Below are 26,155 nucleotides of genomic sequence, written 5' to 3' on the forward strand. Positions count from 1 at the left end.
TGCCCACTTAGCTTTGGTTCTGCTTTATGATTCTGCTCTCCACAATCATTTGAAGATTTGCTAATAAAACTGTTGATTTATCATTAAAGCCTCTTATTTGTGATAGCTTCTAACAGTAATAGTAAAAAGCTTTTGGACTGTGTATGACTCAGGACAAGAGGATAAAAACAAACAGATTCACAGTCTCTTAATGCAAATGTTAACCAGGCTGGGGAGCTGGGGGGGGAGGTCTGTGGGTGAATGTGGGGGGTCATGTAACATCACAAACTGAACACAACTGACCCCAGGGGAAAGTATCACTGCCATCCAGATGGAGTCTGCTGTCACTCATTTTATCCACAGCCTATATAGAAATGTTAATAACTAGAATTTAGTCAATAAAATCTTGGGTTTCTGCAAAGGAGATCTTGGAATAAAGTTACTAAGAATAGTTTGTGTCCCCTAACTGGATGCGTGGCAGTGTAGTAGCAAGGTAAATTCCTGTTTGAAAGCTAGCAGAGCACAGAATTGTTTTTCATTGACTGGGCTAAGGGTCACACAAAGCCCGTGATAAACGGTGTGCTTTCTCCAGTCATTCATTAACTTTGAGGATGTGGAATGCATCACCAAGAGACTAGCCCAAACCATACACTTGAAAGCTGTAACTGGAGTTTTCTGGACTGGTACATGAGAGGATGGAAGAAAAGTAGTAGGTTTATCCTTGTCTTTGCTACTATTCAAATCATGGTTGCCTCAAGCATCTCGGATGGTGTGTTTGTCAGCTTTATGCAACTATAACAAAAAATACGAGAATATCAGTATACAAAGAGGTAGAGTTTAGGACTATTTCAGGTGCTAATTTTAATTTTATTTTAATTAATCTTAGAAAATAATGAACTTCCTCAACATTTTCTCTTTGCCCATATTTGCCCCCATCACAATCCTAAATAATGTCCTTCCTAGAGTCTAATCTACCTCCCTTCAAATAGCCTTCTACATCTATTCCATGTAGTGGGCATACCCAATACATGGCCTATAGGCCGCAAACATCTGAAGACAGCTATGAGTGTAGCCCAACACAAAATGATAAACTTACCTAAAATATTGGCTTTTTATCTAAGGATTTTCTCTTTCACAACATTACACGTTCATATAATGTACCTTGATTAAATCTTCTTTATTAACTGTCTTTATTCCCTTTCCTCTCCTGCAAAACCCATCTCTTTCCCAACACCCCTTCTACGTTTGTGTGTGTACGTGCATGTGTGTGTGTGTGTGTGTGCATATGTACGTGCATGTGAGTGAATGTAAGTGTGTGTGTGTGTGTGTATGTGTGTGTGTGTGTGTGTGTGCAACCTAGTAGCATCATTCCTGAGCATGGACTTTGTACATGGCACACCATGGCACAATGTCAAATGGATGGGTGTGCAAGATTGTAGTTTATTTTGCTCATGGTTTTGGAGGTTTCCATTCATAATAAATTTGCTATCACTTTAGGCCCATTGAGAGGCAGCACTTCCTGGTGGGAGCACGTGACAAAGCAAGCCCCTCACCTTGCAGCTAGGAAGCAACAGAGAGGAAGAAAGGCCCTGGGGTAATATATACCAGTAAAGGCTCCCCGGGCTCCCCTTTCTTGACAGTGCCACAGTCACAGTCTTTTCCCATGGATGGGCCTTTGGGAGACAGTCAAAATTTAAACTACAACGGGTTAATGAAGACCCTTTGTCTACACAGTTGGGGACGTGATGGCCTACTACGTACACCCCTCTGACTTTAGGAGTGAACCATGAGCATGACTGGATCACCAGGCCATGGATGAGATGGACATGACAAATGAGTGCAGCCTCCTTTTCAGAGAGACCCCTTGAGTTTTTTGCTTACTCCATGATGCATGCATGGGGCTCAAAAGATGGTTGGGCAGGCGAGCAAAGACAGTGACAGTCATCTATGCCCCCAACTCACAATTATCTGCTCCTAATATTCTGGTACTTCAGATTTCGGCATTTTTCTTTAAGAAATCTTCCTGCTGGACATGGTCGTGCACGCCTTTAGTCCCAGCACTTAGGAAGCAGAGGCAGGTGGATCTTTGTGAACTGAAGGCCAGCCTAGTCTGCGTAGTGAATTCAAGGCCAGGCAGTGCTACAGAGTGATACCCCCAAAAAAAATCAAAAATCTTTCTATTGTGTCTCATTTGAACAACACCAGCTGGACACAGCATAGACTCCCAGCCATGCAGAATAGGACAGAAATCAAAAGCCTTTTTTTGAAGTAGGTAAAAAACCCACCATTGTTATTTGTGGATGTTGTTCTATATAGCCCATTCTTTTCAAAGCATTGCTTTGGGCAAAGCTTCTACTCTGGGGAGAGGATTTGAGTTTTCAAAATAGGCCTGAGTTGCTGGGAGGCATTTAGGTCTGGTGAATGGGTAATGATTAAGCTGAGCAACAGGACTCTGGTGCCAAGTCAGGTACAATTGGTTTTCTTGGACAGGTCAGAGAGTGTCATGAGGGGACACATGTCAGAAGTGACCGGCGAGTGCTGCCCTCATAGAGACTCTTTGTGAAGGACATGTGTTAGAAGCCTTGGGGACCACAACCTCTGGAATGGAGCCAGAGCTGTGTTACTTGAGAGCTGTGGCCTCCATCAGAACCCTCCCTTCTCCCCACCCCCACCCCTGCCTAACAAAGCCTCTGTTTACTCATCTCTAATGGGATGTTCATAATGTCCACTTTTCATAACCTGTTATGAGAGTCAAATTAGGTCAGGGGCATGAAAGCTCATTTGCAAACTGTCAAGCGCTATACAAATGTCAGGCTCTATTATTTAAGTATATTTGTCAAATTAATCTTGTTTCTTGATGGGCACACTGTCCATGGACACAATCAGTCAGCCGGGTCATTGAGGCCTTGCTGGGTGGGGCTGCCCTCTCCCTTCTGCTCTGTTCAGGATGCCTTGCCCTTGCTGCCACTATCAGTTCGCCCAGTTTACTCCCAGTACCTCGGTGTGGGCAAGGGGAGTGAGAATACACTGGCGAATGCAGCCTGAGTCTTCACCACCACCCACCATTTCTGGCTTCCTAGAGCCTGCAAAGTGAATGGTTTCCAACTGGAATGTCTACTTTGCAATGTTAGAAGGACCCAATTAGTTTTCTGCGCACCTGGGAGTTCTTTGAGGATTAGAAATTCATTCAGAAAGAGATCATGAGCCTGCTTTGGGGGCACATGCCCGTACCAGCACTCAGGAGGCAACAGCAGGAAGAGCAGGGGTTTGAGGGTCACTTAGGCTACATGGTAAGAACTGGTCTGCTTGCTTGTACTTTCGATTCCAATTTTAAATTATATATATATATTTATGTATATAATATACATATACATAGATATGTGAGATACAGATATCACACAAGGGTAGAATCTGCAACCTTTGAAGTTATGTCATTCCCATGGTGAATAATAAGGGGAAGAAAGACTAACAACTGCAGAATCCTGGACCTGAGCAGATGGCTCAGTCAGTAAACAGCTTGCCTTGAAAACACGAGGAACTGAGTTTTAAATGCTCAGAACTCACACTTAAAAAAAATCAGGCACTGCAATGTGCACCTGTAATCCCAGTGCTGGGGAGGCAGAGACAGGAGGAGCCATGGAGCTTACTGGCCAGTCAGTGCAAGTCTAGCCAAATCAGTTAACTCCAGTCCACTGAGAGAACCTGTCTCATAATAATAATAATAGTAATAATAACAATGTTGAGAGCATCTGAAGGAGATACCTGGCATTGACCTCTGAATTCTGCATGTACATGTACACATATGCACTGACACATACATACACATCACAAAAAAACACACACACACACACCATTTAAAATAGCGATAATAACAGAGCCATTCTAATGGTGTAATGATGGCTGGAAGAACTAAGTTTCATGACTTGGTACAGCCTGAGGCATCAAAAGAGCTCAATAGATGCTAGCTGCTATAAAACTTCCAGATTCTTTAAGTTAGAAGACTGTCATTGGATAAGCCATCGTGGGCTTTGGACACATGAAAACATGTCTCATCAGCAATGAGCCATTGTTACTAGTAAGTTATAGGTATGATTTGGCCATTTGGAATATACACTTTATTAAGTTTTATTTATCTTTTTTTTTTTACATAGCAATCCCAGCTCCCCCTCCCTCCCCTCCTCCTACTCCCCCCACCTTTCTCCCACCCCATCCCCCATCTGATCCTCAGAGAAGATAAGGCCTCCCATGGGGAGTCACAGAAGTCTATCACCACACTGAGGCAGGACCAAGCCCTTCCCCCTGTGTCTGGGCTGACAAAGAAAGCTCTCCACAGGAAATAGGCTCCAAAAAGCCAAATCATGTACTGGGATAAATCCTTGTCCCACTGCCAGTAGCCACACAAACTGCCCAAGCCACACCACTGCCACCTGCATTCAGGGGCCTTAGTTCAATCCTATGCAGATTTCCCAGCTGTCAGCAGGGAGTCAGTGAGCTCCTGCTAGCTCAGGTCAGTTGTTTCTGTGAGTTTCCCCATCCTGGTCTTGATCGATTTGCTCATCACACCTCCCTTTCTTTGACTGGACTCTAGGCACTCGGCCCAGTGCTTAGCTGTGGATCTCTGCATCTGCTTTCATCAGTTACTGGATGAAGGTTCTATGATGACAATTACAGTAATCCTCAATCTAATTACAGAGGAAGCCCGGTTCAGGCACCCTCTCCACTATTGCTTAGAGTCTTAGCTGGTGTCATCCTTGTGGGAAATACCTACTTTTTAAAATTCACATGTTGGTCATATATATATTAGGCAATTTCTAGATGCCAAGCATCCTGTTATGTATTATACACACAAAAATCAGCCAAAAGAACCTCACCTTATCCTGAAGAGGTTCTACTGAAGGATATAGGGCCAGAAAGAAGAATTCTGTGTGCCATCAGAATGTCCTCTGAGAACATTAATGAAGGGAAATTGCTATCCTCTGACATCATGCAGCTGCACAGATGGGTGGAGGGGAGGCAGGGAGGATTCGGGCAAGTTTTTATAGTTCATCAGCATGTTAAGTCGAGACTTACATGAGCAAAGAGGGAGGAGAAGCAGATTCCAGACAGAAGGAGCAATGCATACAGGGCCTTGAGGCTGAAAAGAGCCGTCACAGCTGAAGCAGAATGGAGGTGTGGAACCAAGAAAGGAGACTGAGGGCGGGGTGGGGGGAAGTGGGGAACCGGAGGACTAAGCCAGCCAGAGCTGTAAAGATCGCTATGCAAAGTGCGATCTTAACCCTTAGAGCAAAGAGAAGCCAATGAAGTGATTTGAATACAGGTGTGTGTATTCAAAAACCGTACCACTGATTCCCATTTTCCTGAGGAATCTCCATACTGATTTCCAAAGTGGCTGTACGAGTCGGCACTCCCACCAGCAATGGAGGAGTGTTCCCCTTTCTCCACATCCTCTCCAGCATAAACTGTCATTGAAGATCCAGAATTTCACTCTTAGGCATAGACCTAAAAGATGCACATTCATACAAGGACATTTGTTCCACTATGTTCATAACAGCATTATTTGTAATAACCAGAACCTGGAAGCAACCTAGATGACCCTCAACTGAAGAGTTGATAGAGAAATTGTGGTACATTTACCCAATGGAATACTACTCAGCAGAAAAAAAATGGAAACTTGAAATTTACAGGCAAATGGATAGCACTAGAAGAAACCATCCTTAGAGAGGTAACTCAGTCACAAAAAGACAAACATGGTATGTACTCACTCATATATGGATTTTAGACATGGATCAGGAGAGTGCCAGCCTATAATCCCACTGCCAGACAGTCTGGGAAACAGGGAGGACCCTAAGAAAGATATGCATGGTACCCCAGAGAAGGAGAAGGAGACAGGATCTCCTGAGCAGATTGGGAGCATGAGGGGGAGGGGAGAGGGAGCTGGGGAAAAGAGAGGGGGAGAAGAGGAGGGGAGAGGAGGACTTTTTAGAGTCTGGGGAAGAACAGAGGAGAACAGGATGAGAGATACCATAATAGAGGGAGTCATTATAGGTCTGAGGAGAAATCTGACACTAGTGAGATTTCCAGAGATCTACAAGGATGAAACCAGCGGGCAAACTAAGCAATAGTGGAGAGACTACCTTAAAAGCCCTTCCCCAATAATGAGATTGACTACCTTATATGCCATCCTAGAGCGTTCATCCAATAGCTGATGGAAGTAGAGGCAGACACCTACAACTTAACAGTGAACTGAACTCCTGGAACCCAGTTGCAGAGAGGGAGGAGTGATGAGCAAAGGGGACAAGACCAGGCTGGTGAAACCCACAGAAACAGCTGACCTGAACAAGGGGGAGTTCATGGACCCCAGACTGATGGCTGAGAGGCCAGCATGGGGCTTATCCAGACCCCCCAAATTTGGGTGTCAGTGAGAAGGCCATGGCAATCTATGGGGCCTCAGGTAGTAGACCAGTATTTATCCCTGGCATATGAATGGACTTTGGGATCCTGGACATATGGGGAGGGCCTAGGCCCTGCCCCAGATGAAATGACAGACTCTGGAGATTCCCCCATGGAGGACCTCACCCTCTCTGGGGAGCAAAGTGGGAATTGGGTGAGGGGTTTGGGGGTTGGAGAGGGTGGTGGAGGAGGGGAGGGAGAGGAAGCTGGGATTGACATGTGAAACAAGTTTGTTTCTAGTTTAAATTAAAAACAAAAACAAAAACCGTGCCACTGCAAGAAGAATGGGTTGAAAGGGAACTTGGGAGGGGAGCAGGCAGTAAGTACAAGAGGCTGTCAGTGTCAAAGCAGGACTCATGGGCTGATGGTAGTTTAAACTAGAGTACCACGGTGAAGCTAGGAAGACATGGGAAGAATCAAGGGCTATTTAAGAGACCCCATCTACAGGATCTGGTGATAGACTGGTTGTGAGAGGTAAGAGTCAGAAGTGGGGCCACTGAAAAGGCTCCACAGGAAAAGGTACTTGCGGCCAAGACGGAGGACCTGAGTTCAATTCCCAGGACTCACATAGTAGGAGAGAGGATGACTCTAGCAAATTGTCCTCTGACCTCTATATGACTCTGTAGCACATACACCCGAACGTGTGCCCACAATAAATCAATGAATGTAATTTTTAAACTTTTTAAAAAGAGCTAGAAATGTAAAGGATTGGTTTGTCTACTCGATGACTATTTATTGATCCCTACTAAATTCTACACATGTTAGTGAGGGTTCAGTTGTGACCAAGATGCCCAAGTCTCCCTCAAGGCCTAGTTTGGGTTTGGAACTGGAAATTGGACACTAACCTATTAAGTAAAGAAATTCATTGTAATAATTATAAATTATATTGCAATGTATGTGATTATAAGTAACTTATAAAAATAAAGAGGGATATACATTAGAAATACTATGTTAAAAAAGATGATACTTAAGGAAACACATGAAGGAGATGGGGCAGTCAGAAGAGTCAGTGGAAGAGCATTCCAGGTAAAGCACAGAGTGAGAAGAAAGAGGCCAGTGTGTCTCAGAAGTAGATAGGAAGCCAGCATGGTTGGACATAGTGAAATGTGAGCAAGGGAGAGTTGTCCCAAACTGGACTGGTGATTACTTAGGTCACAGCACAGAATTTGAATTCTTACCTCATCACATGGCAGCTGGAATAAACTGGCTTATATCTTAAAGACTGCTCTTTGACATGGTAAGTAGGGAAAATGGATTATTTCAGACTACGAGTAAAAACAGAGAGAACAGTTAGGAGCCAGCCATTCAAGATAGGTTAGCCAAGGACAACTTAATGCTGTGACGGTGAATCAGAGGTGAGCAGGTGTTGGGTGTGTTCTATAGATAAAGTTGAATGTCCTCCAGGAACATCAAGGCTGGAACACAGTGGCATGATTCATTTGTAGAGGGTGAGAGACTATGGCCTCTCTAGAGAAACAGAATCTGTGATATATTTCATGAGTCCAGGCAAGAACATGACTGTAATTTTTCCAAGATCCAAAAGATCACATCTTTAGGTTAAAGAGGCACAACCCAACTCAGGAATCAGCAACGCAATCTTGGTGCCCAGAGTAATAGATTAGACCAGCGGTTCCCAACCTTTTCACCTGAGACCACACTAAATATCAGATATTTATATTACAATTCATAACAGTAGTGAAATTACAGTTATGAAGTAGCAACAAAAATAATTTTATGGTTGGAGGTCACCACAACATGAGGAAGGTTGAGAAAGTCACAGGAGAGAAGAAGGATCTGTTGATCCAGGTTTCTGTGAGTGCTGCCTACCAATGACTAAAAGCAGAAACAGGTTTAAAACCTGGGTCTGAGAAGGGCTAGGCCATTGGTGGGTCCAAGGGACAAAAGTTAAAGTATAGCGTTGGAGTCATGTCACTATGATACCGGTTGGATGGGATGTTTAAACTGGTATGAGCTCAATGTTCTTTAGAAGTTTGCAAGTAAGGCCAGAGGAATCCTGGCCTTGCAGTGTGACTTGAGTGGGGGCTTGGGGGGGGCTTTTTAGAACATTACGGGTTCTTAAGCTCATTGTTTTCTACCAGCTCCTCTTTATTCTGCACATGAGACCAAGCACCTAACATCCTGTGTCAAGTATCCGCCTACTGTACCTGCATGCTTGTGTAGACATGAAGGAGGTCTATCTACTACAGTCAGCACATGTGGAAACTGAGCCATAAGCAATGCCTGCCTCTGAGTACTGCATGTTAACCACAGACAACACACAGCTCCATGCTATGAGTTACATATGAAGCTAAGGAATACACCAAAGCTATCTAAGGTCCAAAAGTGGAGTAGCAGCTGAGGATGTACTTGAGTGGGAGGGCCATGAGAACCTTCTGGGGTGCTGGAAATGTTCATGGTCTCAATCTGGATAGTTATTACCTGGATCCACCCTTGGACAAAATGAATTGAGTTGTAACCTTAAAAACTGCAAACTTGAAGTAAGTTATAGGTTAATAAAAGGTTTTTAGAAAGACAAGAGGCAAACAGGACAAAGAAGGCTTTGTCCTCCTAGAATCTGTTCATGTCTAACCACTGCTTGCTATTCTTCCTCCACCCTCCAGCACCAACCAATGCCACATTCTGCCCAGTAGCATCTAGAGGATGTTAGCTGCTCATGACTGCAAGCCAGGAGCCAGTGAAGAATCAGGGAGCACTGACTCTTTTCAAATACTGGGAATCCAGTGTGACATGGACTGAGATTTTCTAGAAAAATACAGAGAAATATTCTGTATCATCAACATCCTTGGTAATCATAATCAGCTACAAACCAAGCAAGCAAGCCATAGAATTCCACAGATTTAACACTTTGGGGAAAATGAAAACATAGCTGGATGATATTGGCTTTTCTTGTAACACTCTGCTTCACCTGCTATAGCCTCTTCTTGGAAATTTTACAATGTGCCCTCAACAGTTGAGGACTCTGATAAGGGCTGTGAATATAGCTTAGTTGCAGAGTTACCTAGCATACACAAAGCCCTGATTTCAATCTCCAGCCTGCAAAAACCAGGCATGGTACCACATGCTCGTAACCCTAGCATTTGGGAGATGGAGGTATGAGGATCAGAAGTTCAGGGTTATCTTCAGCTGCATAGTGAATCTGAGGCCAGTCTGAGCTGCATAAGCCCTGTCTCAAAAAAAGAAAATTATGGTAATCCTGAAGCAGAGAGGCATGTTTAGTTTTATTTAACACAGTGATGGTAAATGTGTTTGATCCAAGACTGTCATTCATTTTCTTTCTACCTGTTCCTTGCCTTGTTGAACCATCGATCCTCACTTTTCTAGCAACTATCTTGATGCTACCCTCTCTCATCTCAGTCCAGGCCCCCATACAACTCCCAATCTTCACGCCCATAGTCTTCACTTGAATGGTCCACAGTGGGGCAGAGTGGAGATTTACAAAGGCTCACAAGTTGTGAGTTCTTCAGACTTGAAACCCAAACTCAACAGATCTTTGAATCTACTGTCGTGATCTATTGTAAAAACAAAGTGACAAAAGTAACATCCACATAAAACTTCCAGTCTCTTGGGAACTGGCATTTTAAACTCTTTCTCTGTCGTTATTAGTGTGCTTCGCCCAAGTCTCTTCGCCTCTCTGAGTCCCCCCCCAGTTCATCCACTTAGAAGTAGGGACAGTATGTCTGTGAGACACACTGGAGTACTTAACAAACAATGCTAGCAAATACTCAGTACCTTTTACCCACCACTCACCTCGGCTCCTTTATTTATCCATTAAACACTCTCGTCTCCTCCCACTTCCATTCACATCCATTAAGCTACCACAGTCTCCATGTAAACACCTGAATCCATGTCTCTTGAGTCTGCTCTGTCCTGACTAGACTCTTCACAGAGAATCCTCCAGAAAGAGGGAGCTGGCCCCCTGCTTTCTTCAGGATAGGCAGCTGTGGGATAGCTTTTCAAAGACAATAGCATCTCAAAGGAGATGCCACCAAAAGAGATCACTGAGACTGAAAAAGAGGCTCCTTGACCTCTGACCCTTTGTTTTCTCTCCCGCTAAAATAATGGTACCCGCCAATACCTGTGTACACAGGAGCACCTGGCTTCTAAACAAATTGCTTTACCCAAGGAAAATTCAGGAAGAAGGGGGCATGTCGACATCGTTTCTTAAAACAGACACCATGCACACAATGCCAGCTGTGACAGTAGGCAGGGACCACTTGAGTCTGCATCCTTGCCCAACACTAGGCAGCAGCTAATGAATGATGACCTCTAGTACCTTTCCAAACTTAAAATTCTCTCATCTGGACACATTCAAATACTCCTAGGAGAAGACCCTTCCCACTGGGGATTGCTCTTATCTGTGAAGTTTACACCCTGAGACTTCGTAGTGAGATGGCTTCTATCCTTACAACACATTCTACTCAGAACACTGTCCACCCACCCCCCACTCCCCGCTCCCCACTCCCCGCTCCCCACCCCCCACCCGCGTCATCACCGTAAGTCTCCTCCCTCCTGGAGCCTCAGCCCACCCATTTGTAAAATGGAACGGTGACGCTGAACTATTCTGAGACAGATTTCGGGGCGGCAACTTAGAACCCTATGTGTTCTTTAGTTGCAGAAATGTTTCCCAGTTCTTAAGGAGTCAACGACACCTAGACCCCAACCCTAAAGCCCAGCCTCTGTGAACTGAAGGAGATGCAATTGAGGGACTGGAAAGTGGTGTCCCCTAGTCAGATGGCCACTGCTCCAGAGAAATGCTTTACAAACCAAACCTCTCCTGCTGACGCCAAGCCAGGATGGGTTGCAAACTGAGCCGAGATCTTTCTGCTCTGATGCGGCAGGCAGGTGTGGGCGGATGCGGGCTGCTGACGCTGGGAAAGGAGCCGTGGCCCCAGTGCAAGCGCCCCCCGGGGTGGGCTCTGGGAAGCACGGAGCCGGAAGACCATAGCACGCTGCAGGATTAGAGAAGACATCAGGGAAGCCTCTAACTCAACTTCTGAGGCTCCAGGCATAGGACTCAGCTGAGTCATCCTACCCAAGAGACTTTCAAAATCCCAGAGCCAGCCCTCACCCAGTCGTCTGACCCCTTCCCTTCTGGTCCTGTAACCTCCCCCAGACTTCTTCAGTCAAAAGAGCTCTCTGGCTTCTTTAGGAAAGCATGCTTCCAAGGGGTTCCGAGGTCCTGTTGCAAGGAAGGTCATTAAAATTTGGGAAGACCTGCCTTTGTAACCCCTCCCATCTCTACTCCACCGAATTCATCCCTCATGCCCCCCCCCATACCTTCGGACTTTCTTGACTGTCCCACTTCCCATCAGTTGAGACCTTTTGTAGCTCTCTGAGTGTCATCAGTCAGCTGCAGATATTTTAGAGAAGTCAGAAAATGGCTCTTTAGATCACAACGCCATGGTAGGGAAGTTTCACATTGCTAGACCTCCACACATACACAACAGCTACTACCACCACTCTCTCATGGACAGAATGCAGGCTGCATGTAATGGCACCCTGTCTCTGATCCAGTGGAATGGCTTGCAAGGCTTTCTGTACCTCCTGTCTCATCATCACAACTCATTGTAGAAGACTGACCCCTCCAGGAGGAACTAAGCCAATAGGATTCTGGAATCAGCCAGGAGGTATCAAGTCACTCTCCTGATCAATTAAATTAGTAAGGACCTGTAAGGACCCAAGGAGCACATGGGGAACTTCACTGCCACATTATTGTATTAAGGGCTACCATTTACTGAGTACTTCCTGTGTATGAGGTCCCATTCTAAATGCTCACACGCATTCTTTTAATATAACCCTCATAGCAACGCTGGCACTGTTACTCCTGTGTCACAGAACGAGGAAGAAGCATGGAGACTGAACAGTTTGCACCGTCTTGCTATCCAGTAGCTGTTAATGCTGAGAATTGAGCTCCATCACCTGTGCCTTAAGCCCTGTTGCCTCTCATGGTGGAATTAACATTTGGTATAAAGGAGAAGAAACTGGCCTTCTAGTCTTTATTAGTTTTTGTGGGTATGGGTGTTTTGTTTTGCCTGCATGCATATCTGTGCACCGCATGAATGCAATGTCAATGAAGTCAAGAAGAGAGAAGTAGAGTTACAGTCCTGTGAGAGCTACCATATGGGAATTGAACCCAGTTCCTCTACAAGAGCAATCCATATTAACCCCTGAGCCATCAGCAAACACCCCCCCCATTGTTGCTCTGCCTCTGTGTGAACTTGGGTGAGTCGTTAAGCACCTGCTTTGGATCAATTATGCCTATGAGCATTTTCCTGGTAAGCTCGGGCTTAGTTTTCAATAACACAGAAGAGGACCATTACCAGAGTCCACAAACAGAATCGTGACTTGTCTGGGCTGTCTCCTGCTTCTGCCCTGTTGTGCGGCACAGCCAACCTAGGTTCTCTTCCTACACAGGCTTGAACAAAGCAGCTGCAGGCTGCTGCCACCCAGAGCCAGATTCCCCTGTGTGGCTCGGGGTGTGGCCAGTCCTTCCAGCATGCCCGCATATGCAGATAGCCATCACAGGAAAGGTGGCCTCAGAATCATCAGATTCTCCCTCCCCTTGCAACACCTCAGCATTTTCACCTCGCCTTTTGTGCTCTCTACTCGTGTCCACTCTGTTTATTCCGAGACTCAAGAAGAGATCTCAGTATCCGTTGTTTAAGTCGTACTAGAAAAAGAATGATGGTCATAGAACTTCCACTAGGCTTGGGGTGAGGTAGCGCTCGTTTTTTTTTTTTTTTAATGTTTATCTTTTTTATATTATATTGGCTAGCTGAGCACATAGCATGGACAAGACAGATCCAGGTCCTGGCTGCCTGGCAAGGACAAGAGACTTTGAAATAGAAGTGCCAGGCAGAGGCACACAGCACTGAGGGTCAGGAAGGGCTTTGTGAAGATGCAGATTGTGAACCTTCCAGAAGGCTGGAAAGCAACCTTTCATGGAAGGTGTGAGTCAGAGGGCTAGGAGAGCATTCCAAGCAACAGACAGAATCCTGAGTGGGCCCTTGTTTATGTCTTCACTCGTTTCACTTATGAGGCCTGCTGCTCTCTGGTGATCTATTCTGATCTTTTGCTTTCATTTGAATAAAGTTAGCTTACTACTATCTAATAAAAAAATGGAGCTACTGGGGAACTAAGGGCGTGTGGAATGGAGTAAAAAGATAGGAAATGAGCACTGACAGAAGTCAGGCCCACGCTGGTGTGCTCAGTGTTACCAGTTGGGATACTTGCTGGCTGTGTGACATTGGCAAGTCAGGTAACATCTCTGAGTTTCCTTGAACCTGGAGGGTTTGAGCTAGATGATTTTCAAAATCCTTCCCGACTCCTCTGCTCTGTGATTTTTGTGACTTCAGAGAAAGTGAAGCAGTCAGTGCCAAAAAGGAAAGTTTGGTAACTTCCTGCGGCCTATTGGTGAGACCTTAGTACTCTCCTGTTAAACATCCAGGGCCTCATAGAACAAGAGTGCCAAGCAAGGCCACCCTGTGACTGTGATAAAGACAGGAGTGAGGCACTCTGCAGTCGTGTCTGAGTATACACAGAAACATTAACATTATTCAATCAATAGAAACGATTCATCATTTTCCTGGCCGGGTTTCCAGTCAGTGGCAGCTACTTTTACAATTCCAGCCCCAGCCTTAGAGCTATTAAGATTGATCAACAGCTGCTCTGACAGCATGAAACCCCTCTCACAAATCACCCAGCACAAGCTCTACTCCTCTATCAAGATGCACAACCTGTAGCCCCTAGGCCATACGCATCCCAGAATATCGATGGCTACATTTGTAGACGCCCCACAGTCGTCCTCTTTGGCCATGAGTAAGAAGCCTAATTGATCCACGCCTGCCAGTGGCACAGCGCATGGCTGGGAGTGTGCCAGCACGGGGCTGGCTGTGCCGAGTTGTACATCCCTTCATGCCTCACCTCTTGCCTGTTTCCACCTGCCCTGGCAGGCTTTATGTGGAGGACATTGACACCAGCCCGTCCTCTCTGATTGGTCTCTCTGAAGACCCTGCTCTGTGTCTCGGTGCTACCAAGAAGAAAAGAAGGAAGAAAAACACAGGAGAGCAATGGGGAGGCTTTCTAAGAGCAGAATTAAAACCAAGAGTGAGTGGTTTCTCTTCCCTTTCAACAAGCACAGTATATCTCTTGGGCACCTACCCCACCCCCACCCCGATCCAGGGCTACTTGGGAAGTGGCATTTTTGTTTACCAGCCAAAACCCTATCAAGCAAGGTCATTTCACTGGAAGGCAACCCATATATCATAGTACTGGTCCTCTGGGTCATCTCCAAGGGGAAGGAGAGTCAGACACACAGCTTGGTTTCCTGCTCTTAGCTGAAGGCTTTCCAGCCAGATTGTCTTCTGTGTGCCCAGCTTCATGCAGGTGTCAGGCAGACTTTTCTATAAGGGACCAAATTGCAAACATTTTAGACTTGGTGAGCCAGTCAGCCTTTTCCATAACTGCTCAGATCTACCTTGCAACACCAAAACAATCATAGATATTATGAAAAGTAAGCCAGCAGACTGCTTGTATTTTTAACAGAAAATGTGTTTCCGAAAACAAGTCACCCACGAGTCATACTGAGTCCTGGTCTAAAGACATTAACATAAAGCGAAACAAAACTAGGAAACGGTACGCCAACCTTTGTATTTGACTTTCAGACAACTTACAGAGAGGTTACGAGGAGACTTAAAAACCAGTTAGGAAACTTCCGGGAGATGAAAGAAAAAGAGGGATGGAGGGAACCGAGAATGAGAAGATCAAATCTTATTTCAAAGGGGAGTTGAATCGGTGAAAGAGCTTTCAACAAAGCCTCTGAGCAGCAGAGCCACCGTGTGACTCTGGGAGGCTGGTCATCTGCACTGATGCTGGCCAGCTGTGACCTCTGTGCCTCACAGAGGCCAGGTGCAGGAAAGGCAGAGCGACAGATCACTCCAGGTAAGCACAGAATGCAGAATGCTAGAAGGCAGCCCTGATAGAGCCTAAGAAGGACTCCTGAGAGAGCACACAAAGCAGGAAGTGATGGACAAGGCTTTGCAAAGGGGGACTTCTACAAGCCCCATTTAAGAGTCTCAGGCCGTCCTATTTGTGACCAGTGAATAAACTGTGAAGAAAGAAAAGAAATGTAGTTTTTTCCATAACTGAAAAAGGGATTCAATAATGAGATTCAAGTTAAAACTAGACCTCATGAGACTTCTGGGAAAGGGTGGAGAAGGGTGACAACCTCACAGGTAAGTCCCTTCCCTTCTGCCCCAGCTTCCCTGCAGCTGTGGCTGCAATGGGGACTGGAGGTGGCCTCCTGTGGGCAGTGGCTGTGTGCTTCATTAGCTCACAGAAATTCAGAAGGCTGTGGCACCAGTGCTTTCTGAGTGGCTTCCTAGAGTGCAGTTTCACAGGGTTGGGCAGCTTTGTTGCACGACAGAGATTTTGGGGAAACTGAAGAGTGAGTTGACACCATCAGGAAAACCCAGTTGTCTCCAAGGTGCGGTTTTTGCAGAGTAGGTTAGGAAAATTACTGTGCTGGAAGGAAAAGACTCGTTTAAAACAAAACAAAACAAAGGCAGCTCTTAGAACAGAATATGACCTTGGGAGAATGCAGATAAGAGATAATTTAACTGAGATTCTTAGAAAGGAATGTGAAGCTGGCTTGTTAAAGTATAGGGCTTCCGGTTCAGTGGATGGTCAGGACCAAGAATCCACAGTTCTAACTGGTTTCCATGCTTGCTGCTGCAGGCCCAATAACTGCATGCTAAGATTCACCATCCTGCATCCGGCCTGTGGCCACAGTTCTGTGACATTAGGTTTTGGATGCACTTTAAGCCGGGGCCATGACTCCGCAGCAGAGTGCTTCCCAGCCTGGCTAACCCCTGGGCTAAATTCCTAGGGCTGGAAGGAAAATGCTTTTCTGTCTGCTTTTAAGTTGGTTTTATCTAGGGAAGGCATAGTTGAGACTTCTCTCTCTCAGGACAGCTTCAGGTGTCATCACTAATGGAAACTCTTCATGGAGGCAAATGTTGTACTCCAGGATTTAGTTTTTCCTTTTGGTTTGTTTGTTTTAAAGGGTGGTTCGAGGGAAAATCTGGAGAGGCCTGCTAATAAGTCTATGACTATTTCCTGACAGGGAAATATGTTCCTTTAAAACTGGGAACGACATTCAAAACAAATTTAAGCAAGAGACATGGTTCCTCAAAAATTAAAATCAAACTCTGTTTTACCAGTTACAATGTGGTATATTTGTGTACTAAAACACTGACATAGATTCCAAAAGGACTTCCCAAGAAGGCATACGATTGCACAGCGAGGAGGACCTGGGTGACCCGGATGTGGGCAGCGACCACATTGGGGCATCACAGGGAACATGCAGACGTGTGCCCTGAGGTCTGCTAGACTGTTCCTCTCAGGCTGACGTCAGCCAAAATGCATGACACCCATGATTGCCAGCATGCCCTAAAAGATGGCAGAAAGAAGGTAGAAAAGGGTCCACGGGATATTAATAGAAATCTCTAGAAAAAAATATGCCATAACTTGAAGCTTCTGGAAATAAAGGCCCCTGGAGCTGCTAGGCCTGGAAGAAGGAAACTGGTTTGATTCCACCTCTACAAAAATGAGCATTTTGTCTCTGGGTTTTTTTTCCACTGCAGTGATAACCAAGCAAAAGAAACAGCCTTAATTTTAAAAGAGAATTTTAGATAACTTTCAAGCCATAATTTATATATTCTTTCATAATTTCATAAACATATAAAACAGACATTGGTCCTGCTCCCCCGAGTGAGAATATGTCATTTAAGGCCTCAAATTTTTACAAAAAGTTAGTAGCATTTACATATGTCAAATACCTTAGATTTTCATAGAGGTTGTCCATGAAACTAATGATTGAGAAATCTCAAATGCCCTTCAGAGAAAACATGAATGAGTGTGCTGTGATCTAGTCACAGAGTGAAATATACCCCAGTCAAAATCATGACTTGGAGTAGAAACACATAGATGAATTTTCTAAAGTGAAAAAATGAATCAGAAGAATACGCTCAGTATGGTATTCTTTTACAAAGTTTAAAGTAATAAAAATGTTCAAGTGTTTTGGGGGATACAGGTAAACACAATGCAACAATATAAATAGAAGACAAACAAATAAAAATGAAATCTGGAGGAAAGTGGGTGGAGCTAAAAGGCATTACATGAAGCAAGGTTACCCTGCCTTTGAAAGACAAACAGCAGCTGCAGATGCGAACCTCGGTCTGAAGGAAGTAAAAGCCCGCAACGTTGCCTGCGGATCAGAGGCTGTAACGAAGGGAAATGGAGAAGACAGCAGAACAAAAACTAGGGACAGGGAAAGGGGACAGGGAGGTGAGAATCAACCAATATAAACTATGTATGGAAATCCCATATGGAAACCTGTTGTTTTGTAAGTGAACTTAAAAAAATAAAATAAAATGTATAGCCATTTGGTACTCCAATCCCAGCACTCAGGAGGCAGAGGCAGGCAGATTTCTGAACTCAAGCCAGCCTGGGCAACAGAGAGAATTGCTTAGTGAAACTCAGTCTCAAAATTTAAAACTATTTTTTAAAATAATGACTGGGAATGTAGGAAGACTGGAGAGATGGTTCAGCTGCTAAGAACAATGGCTGCTCTTCCAGGGGACCTGAGTTTGATTCCCAACATCAACAGCTGCCTGTAAGTCCTACTCCAAGAGGTCAGACACCCTCATCTGGCCTCCGAGGGTGCCAGACACACGTGTGGTGCAGGACGTACATGCAGGCAAAACCCCCATTCACATAAAGTAAGATAAAAACTGTTTTGAAGGAAAAGACACATTGAGTGACGAATCTAAACCATCTGGGTCTGTCTGTGTGAGCGCGCTGTGACTTTCATAATCTCCTGGCACAAGACCATACCCCACTGTTGACTGACACGTTATACAATGGAGAAGAAAAGCAAACAGGTTCCACATTCCCACATGGCTGAGTCTCGCAAATGTGTTAAGCAAAAGAAGCCCAGACATAGAATGAAACCTACAGTTGAGAGGAAAGCTTTCTGTTGGAGAGTTTGCTTAGTGAGTGTGCGGCCAAGAGGGTAGAGTACACAGTTCATCTACATGAAGGTTAAAGCTGGAGAAGTCAGCCTGGGGGTGGAGGTCAGCCCTGCTGCCCCCAGGGGAGCATTGTGACTGGAGACACCTGGGTAGACTCTGAGGTTCTGAGCTGGAAGCTACTTCTTCCTCTTCTTCCTCTTCCTCTTCCTCTCTCTGCATCTCTCTCTTTTCTCTCATTCTGTCTCTCCTCTCTGCCTTCTCTTCCCCCATGTCCTTCTGTTCCCCAAATAAAACTCCCTAGGTAAGCTCTGTCTGCATAGTGTGTTTGTCCGTTACCCACCAAGGGTTCAATCTCAGGCCGTATCGTAACAAACTCCACATATGTTTCACACTGAGAATCTGCTTAGGGTTTGTGCACATGTCTGATAGCTGTCCCATTTCAAGGGAAAGTGGAAGATAAAAGGAGAGGTATAGGCTATAAGGAAAAATGGAATGGAGAGTTGATGTGATATCCACAAGCACAGATTGCCAAAAATATATCTGAAGGCTATAACTAGACAAAAAACTCTTTGGCTTTTCATGTTTGATGTTTGTGTTCATGTGTGTGTATATATGTGCATGTGGGTACCTGCAGAGTCCAGAAGAGGGTGTTGGATCCACTGGAGCTGGAATTACAGGTAGTCACAAGTCACCTATCATGGGTGCTGGGAACCAAACTCAGGTCCTTGGGAAGAGTGCTCTTAATTGCTGAGCCGTCTCTCCAGCCCCATAAGCATTCTCTTAGCAACACTTTACAGTGCTGGTGGAGCATGGGTATGGTGGTTTGAATAGGTATGGCCTCTCATGTGTTTGAATGCTTGGCCCATAGGGAATGGCACTATTAGGAGGTGTGGCCTTACTGGAGCAGATGTGACCTTGTTGGAGGAAATGTGTCACTGTGGGGTGGGCTCTGAGGTTTCATATACTCAAGCTATGCCCAGTGTGATACACAGTCTCTTTCTGGTTCCTGAAGATCGAGCTGTAGAACTCTCAGCTCCTGCTCCAGCACCATGTCTGTCTGCACGCTGCCATACTCCCTGACATGATGATAATGGACTCAATCTCAGAAACTGTAAGCGAGCCACCCCAGTGAAATGTCTTCCTTTGTAAGAGTTGCCATGGTCATGGTGTCTCTTCACAGTAATAGAAACCCTAACTACGACAGTGGAGTTAGCAAAGAAAACCAGCCTTGGCAACCCACAGAAAGTAATACATGTTTCTTTCTCTTAATTTCCCAAGAAACAATGGAAGTTCAGAATTCCATCACCAAGGTCTAATTGCTCTTGTTGTAATAAACTCTTCTTAGAGTTTTTAAATGATTTTTAAAAATGTTTATAGCACAGGAAAAGAAGGCATGGTAACTCTACAATTCATTGTCTCCTGGTCTCCTGGCTCCTAGTTGGGAAGAAGGAGAACTCTTTTTTTTTTTTTTTTTTTTTTTGGAGACAGGGTTTCTCTGTGTAGTTTTGTAGACCAGGCCTGCCTCTGTCTGCCAAGTGCTGGGACTAAAGACATGCACTACCACCGCCCAGCTCAGGAGAACTCTTTGTACAGTGCAGTAGGTTCATCACAAGAATAAGAAATCCAAATGGGAGGCAGGGATTATTAACGGAGGATTATGCTTAATCCAATGGTGTACACCTGCAGTCCAATTAATTAAAATGAAAGTCGATCCCATAGTAAGTAGATTTTATGCTGCAAGTGAAGAAGCTTAATCTTCTTAAGACTCAAACCAGCATTTTAAAGAAATGTTGTACTGACAAATGTTGGGGGAGGGAGAGACATAGTGATGTTCCCAAGCCCAGTTGGGTGTGGTGAGTCCCAACTCCTGATCCTGGTAGGACTGGCTACCGTGGTTTTGACATAACAAGCCAGTTCCCAGAAAAGCAGATCAGCTGCCTGGGTCTCTTCTGCCTGTAATGATGTAATGAGGTTGTCTGCTTAAATCTGTTCTCTCAGTAAAGGAGGCCAGGACGACTCCTGTAGCCCGCTGCCTGCTAATGATACACAGGTATCACCTGATGACACTTCTCATTGCCCATGGCAACCCTCCAAATTTACTCAGTGATTTGGTTTGTGTTATTTTCCCTATCATTGTGTGTAAAAAGGAAAGATCTGATGAGGTGTGGAAATGGAGGCCAAATAAAAGCAGGAAGAGCCAATGGGGCTTTTTGAGCAATAGTAAATGCCATATTGCAGCTTTCAAATTTTTGTCTTAATGAGAACTGGGCCACAGATCCAATTTGCAACTTCTTAATAGGTAAAATAAAGAGAAATGGAGGAGTTTGCAGTACCTGTAAAATACTTTGGGCCACTTAAAAAACAAACACCTAAAAACAAAACAAAAAAACACAGAGTAACTCTGTGTGCTACCAGGTCTCTTGGTCCCTTAGGCCCTTTTCATGGGTGTGCATGAACCAGATACAGTGTGTACACCAGACACAGTGTGTACACCAGACACAGTGTGTACACCAGATACAGTGTGTACACCAGACACAGTGTGTACATCAGACACAGTGTGTACACCAGACACAGTGTGTACACCAGACACAGTGTGTACACCAGATACAGTGTGTACACCAGACACAGTGTGTACATCAGACACAGTGTGTACACCAGACACAGTGTGTACACTAGATACAGTGTGTACACCAGATACAGTGTGTACACCAGACACAGTGTGTACACCAGTGTGTACACCAGATACAGTGTGTATACCAGACACAGTGCATACACCAGACACAGTGCATACACCACAGTGTGTACACCAGACACTGTGTGTACACCAGATACAGCGTGTACACCAGACACAGTGTGTACACCAGATACAGTGTGTACACCAGACACAGTGTGTACACCAGACACAGTGTGTACACCAGACACAGTGTGTACACTAGATACAGTGTGTACACCAGATACAGTGTGTACACCAGACACAGTGTGTACACCAGATACAGTGTGTACACCAGATACAGTGTGTACACCAGACACAGTGTGTACATCAGTGTGTACACCAGATACAGTGTGTACACCAGACACAGTGTGTACACCAGACACAGTGTGTACACCAGACACAGTGTGTACACTAGATACAGTGTGTACACCAGATACAGTGTGTACACTAGATACAGTGTGTACACCAGATACAGTGTGTACACCAGACACAGTGTGTACACCAGACACAGTGTGTACACCAGACACAGTGTGTACACCAGTGTGTACACCAGATACAGTGTGTATACCAGACACAGTGCATACACCAGACACAGTGCATACACCACAGTGTGTACACCAGACACTGTGTGTACACCAGATACAGTGTGTACACCAGATACAGTGTGTACACCAGATACAGTGTGTACACCAGACACAGTGCATACACCAGACACAGTGTGTACACCAGATACAGTGCGTACATCACATACAATGCATACACCAGATGCAGCCCGACTAAACCCAGGGCCTCTGCATGCCAGACATCCTGCACCTTCTTAGGGCTAATTTTCAGGATCTTTACTCAATGCTCAGTTTATTTTACAAACTGATTGCTAAACCAGCAGCTTGAAACTGCCCACAGTGAGTCTACCTCCCACACCACCCTGAATGTCTGGATCTGGTCTGGAAGCTAACCACCATGAGAAACAATCAGTAAACACTACAATTTTTAATTGTGCTTTTAATTTAGCTCACAAACCGGCAGGTCTGCCATATCTTTTGTACCCATCCCCTATTTTTCTTTCCTTCAGACACCTAGTTTTCTAGCACACACCCCCCCATGTGGTCCCTGCACAAGGGCGTTACGCTGCAAATGGGAAGGAGAAGGGCTCCTTGTGCATGTCTGTTGAGTGCAGCAGAAGGACTCTTGGGGAGCAGATGGAAGCCTGAATCTACCCTTGAAATAATGGAGACATATGGTGAAATATTCACCCATCCACTTCCTTCCTTCCAGGACTGCCTTTTGGGAATCTCATAGCTGCCATTCACACCCATAGCATGTGACACCCATAGCAGAGCAGGGAACATGCCTCCTCATACAAAATTTTGTTCAGAGGGCTTAGGAAAATCTCAGAATTGGGGCAGCACCACCATCTCAGTGCTTCCAAGCCCATGTCTCCCAGTGTTGTAGAGGAAGGCAAATATCTGTGTGCAAGAGGCAGTGACCTTTCTGAAAGACTTCTCAGGGCCTTTTGGAGATAAATGTATTCCATGGCAGAGAGCACATCAGTTCCTAAACTTGTTTTATCCAGGACCCTAGGTGGTGGCCAGTGTCAGGACAGTAGACGGAACTATAGCATCCTGAGTCAGGAACCCATGTGGTTTTGGCAGGCAATCCCATGGTGCTATTGCACATAGACATTTTGATGCAAGACTGGAAGGTCTATTGTATTTATAAAGACACGACTTGGGTATCTCTGCAGTTCAATGAACCATTTCATTAACCCTGTGGGCGTTCATACATCCATCAGTAGAGCTCACTTAGGCATGACGTGAACAGGGCAGGAGAAAAGACCTCTTAACTCTTGATCTGTGCCCCCAGTAACTCACCCAGTTCTATCCAGGGATTAGTCATCTGCAGGGTCCAAGCCACAAACCTCCCATAACGTTTTCTACTCCTAAAATTCAGGAGCAGAGAGGCCTGGTCTGGTCATGCGTTAGCCTTGAACATACACAGCCCTCAACTTCCATTGATATTTTCCTTTGTTTCTGTTTTCTTGAGAGCACTGGGAGAATCTCATGTGTTTTGGGCACACATCATGTGATTGGGCACCCAACAGTCATACATGTGGCCCGCCCCCTGTGGGCAGAGCCAGGACTCAGCCTGTCAGGACTCTCCTAAGGCAGAGTTGATGAACGTATCAGCACCCTTCATTTGTTTCATCTAGCTTCTCTCAACGGTGCTCCAGGTCCTAGGCTGCTCCTCCCAACTCCTGTTCATCCATCTCCCTCCCTCCCTCCCAGTAGTGTTTTCCAAGCGACTAACAGGAACCCAGCTCAGCTGGTTTTTAATCACACTCCTGTCCTTGCATTTTTCCAACTCAATTAAGCCATTACCAGGGCTAAATGAGGCATGGACTCTCCAAAAGTCACACCTGTTGTCAGGGAGATTGGGTGAGGGAGGGGGGGTAGGGGTGCAAAACCTGTGCAGCTGGCCAGCAGACAAGCCGGGCTGGGGAGAGGCAGCAGAGTGTGACCAGACAGCTTCTGTTCCCTACAGTGCTGAAAGAGACCCCCATTGTAACACAAGAGAAGAAATGAAGACTGACCTAGGACTGGGGACAGTTATGCTGATGGGGGATGGTCACATTGATGATGGCAGACAGGATATCCCTCCCTAAATTCTTAGGCAGCAAGTGTGTACAGAAGCCCCGACCGTGAACAGTCCTCAGCAAGATCTTGTAAGGAAGCTGTAACCAGAATCACACACACAAGGTTGCTGATCGTTATTTGAACTCTCCCAGTTATGTTTTTCCTGTGAATCCTCACTAGTGCATCCATTTCACCTTTCGGTAAGAGTGGTTCAAACCCCACCCATCATGCTCCACAGTCAGTGTGACAAAGAGGACAAAGATTACAACAAACCAGGGAGAAATCCGTGTACTCAGCCTATAAAGACAGGTGACAGTCATTGGAAATCAATTTGACTTTGTAAACATTTTTTCTCACTATTCTTTCATGGGCAACCCAGAAATTTTATTTCTAATTGAGAAATAGTTTTTGAGCTTGCCATGCCTTAACTACATGTAGAGGTTTTGCATTCAGAAGATCTGTGCCTGGGTTTTCACTAGGCGGACAAAATCATTTGGCTGGAAAATTACATGGCTTCCAGCAATGTTGAAATCAAAAGGAAGTAAGGGCTTTATCTGGTGAAAACTGAAAGTGGAAATGTTGACGACAGGCCTGTCTTTGTCCTCCAGCAACTTGGTCTGGATTATGGGATCTTAGATGAACCAAGGACCCCCCTCTTTCTCTGCACAAAGGCACGTTCAACAGATACCTGTTTAAGTATCCATTCAGCTTCAAGTCCCTTGTTCAATGCTGCAAATGCAACTGAGATCATGAAGTCCTGCCCACAAGAGTTCTTAGGTCACGTGGGGTGGCTGCTTTCCCTTTTCTGTCTGCAAGTTGCCCAGTCAGACTCAGTCTGTACCAGTCACACTTTAGTCGGTCAGTTAACATCTACTAAATTTCAGATGTGGTACTTGGTGGTACTTTGTGGCAGACTGCAATGGTGAGGAAGAGCTGGTCCTGCCCCAGTATGCCGTGTGTCATTCAAAGCTGTGACTCAATCATTCCCAAAGCTATCACTAGAGAATGTCACTCCGTTCTGTGCTTGCTCTGTCCTTAGCTCTAGCTTCACTGTGATATTTGCACTGCTGTGATTGCAATGCATTTTCTGTCTCCTTTTAAACCATGTGTACCTTGAAGGCAAGAATTTCACATTTTTTTCTCTAGTGTCTTACATGCCTATGGTGTCTAACAGAAGGGGAGCCCAGAAAATGTTCCTTGAGTAAATAATCACCCACCTAGAGACCCCAGAGCCTGGGCTACTCGAATCTTCCTCCCACATCTCCTGGGTGAGGAATTAAATGAGAAATCACCTGTCTGTCCTGAGACACCCGTCCTGACACCCTCATGATGGCGAGGACCTTCTAATCAGGGAATCAGCTGTTTCCGATATGTGTCGGGGGGGGGGGCAAGGGACACAAATATTAGCATTGGCTTTGTGTGCGGTGCTGTTCTAGAGGACAACAAACATGACTGGTGTGACTTAAATGGACTAAACTTAATGTAAAGAGAACAAATGAGTTTGTGACTCAGGACGGGTACTGTTAGGAGTAATTAGGAAAGAATGCAGAAAAAACGGTGCCTTAAACAAGTCAGAAACATGTTTCTCTGTCACACGAATGGCAGGATCAGTCCAGTGATGGGAGTCTTAACCTACAGAGCTATCACCCCCTCTAGCGTGGCTCTCGGTTCCAACTGGACCTCAGCTGTCATATATACCCCCACACAGCAGAGCAAGGGAAGCAGATGCAGGGGTGAAGAAGGGATCCACACAGCAGAGCAAGGCTCGCAAAGACACACTGCAGACAGACAAAACCAAGGGTAGAATCTGAGTATGGCTGGATATGCCTATAAGCCTGGAGGCTGAGGCAGGAGAATCTCAAGTTTGAGGACAGACTGGGCTGCATAGGGAGTTCTAATAAGACCTGTTTCAAAAACTAAAGAACAATAAAATTCCCTCACACTGGGAAGGCAAGTTAAGAAAAAAATGTATATATTCAGGTGAAAAAAAAAGAAAAGACTTTAGATGCCTTTGGAAATTGGGTGACTTTCCAGTTTGGGAGAAGATGGGAGAATTAGGTGGATTCCAGGGGGACTTAGGAAGCAGTTGTTCTTGATGGGTAGAAAATAATTTCCTGTAATAGAAAACAGAAATGAGGAGCAAATTTTTGAGGGAGGGGAGTTTAGGGCTTGTTAAGATGAATCAGTTTGGGAGGGACGTCTGGATGAAGATGTCTAGTTGACAATACAGTCCTTGGCCCTGAACTTGAGAAAAGACCACACTGAACCAACATCAAAAAGCAATGGCATTTGACCCACATTGGAGGGACCTGGGATATAGGCGGGAT

General features: G+C 45.3%; 1 long non-coding RNA gene across 2 annotated transcripts in view; it reads right to left on the bottom strand.

Annotated features, from left to right (window-relative positions):
• LOC121141950 overlaps positions 1-26,155 on the bottom strand; it is a 153,493-nt gene that overhangs the window by 49,319 nt on the left and 78,019 nt on the right. The gene's annotated exons all lie outside the window — the stretch shown is intronic.

Source organism: Mesocricetus auratus, unplaced genomic scaffold (genome assembly GCF_017639785.1).
Source record: "Mesocricetus auratus isolate SY011 unplaced genomic scaffold, BCM_Maur_2.0 Super-Scaffold_100008, whole genome shotgun sequence".
Lineage (NCBI taxonomy): Eukaryota > Metazoa > Chordata > Mammalia > Rodentia > Cricetidae > Mesocricetus > Mesocricetus auratus.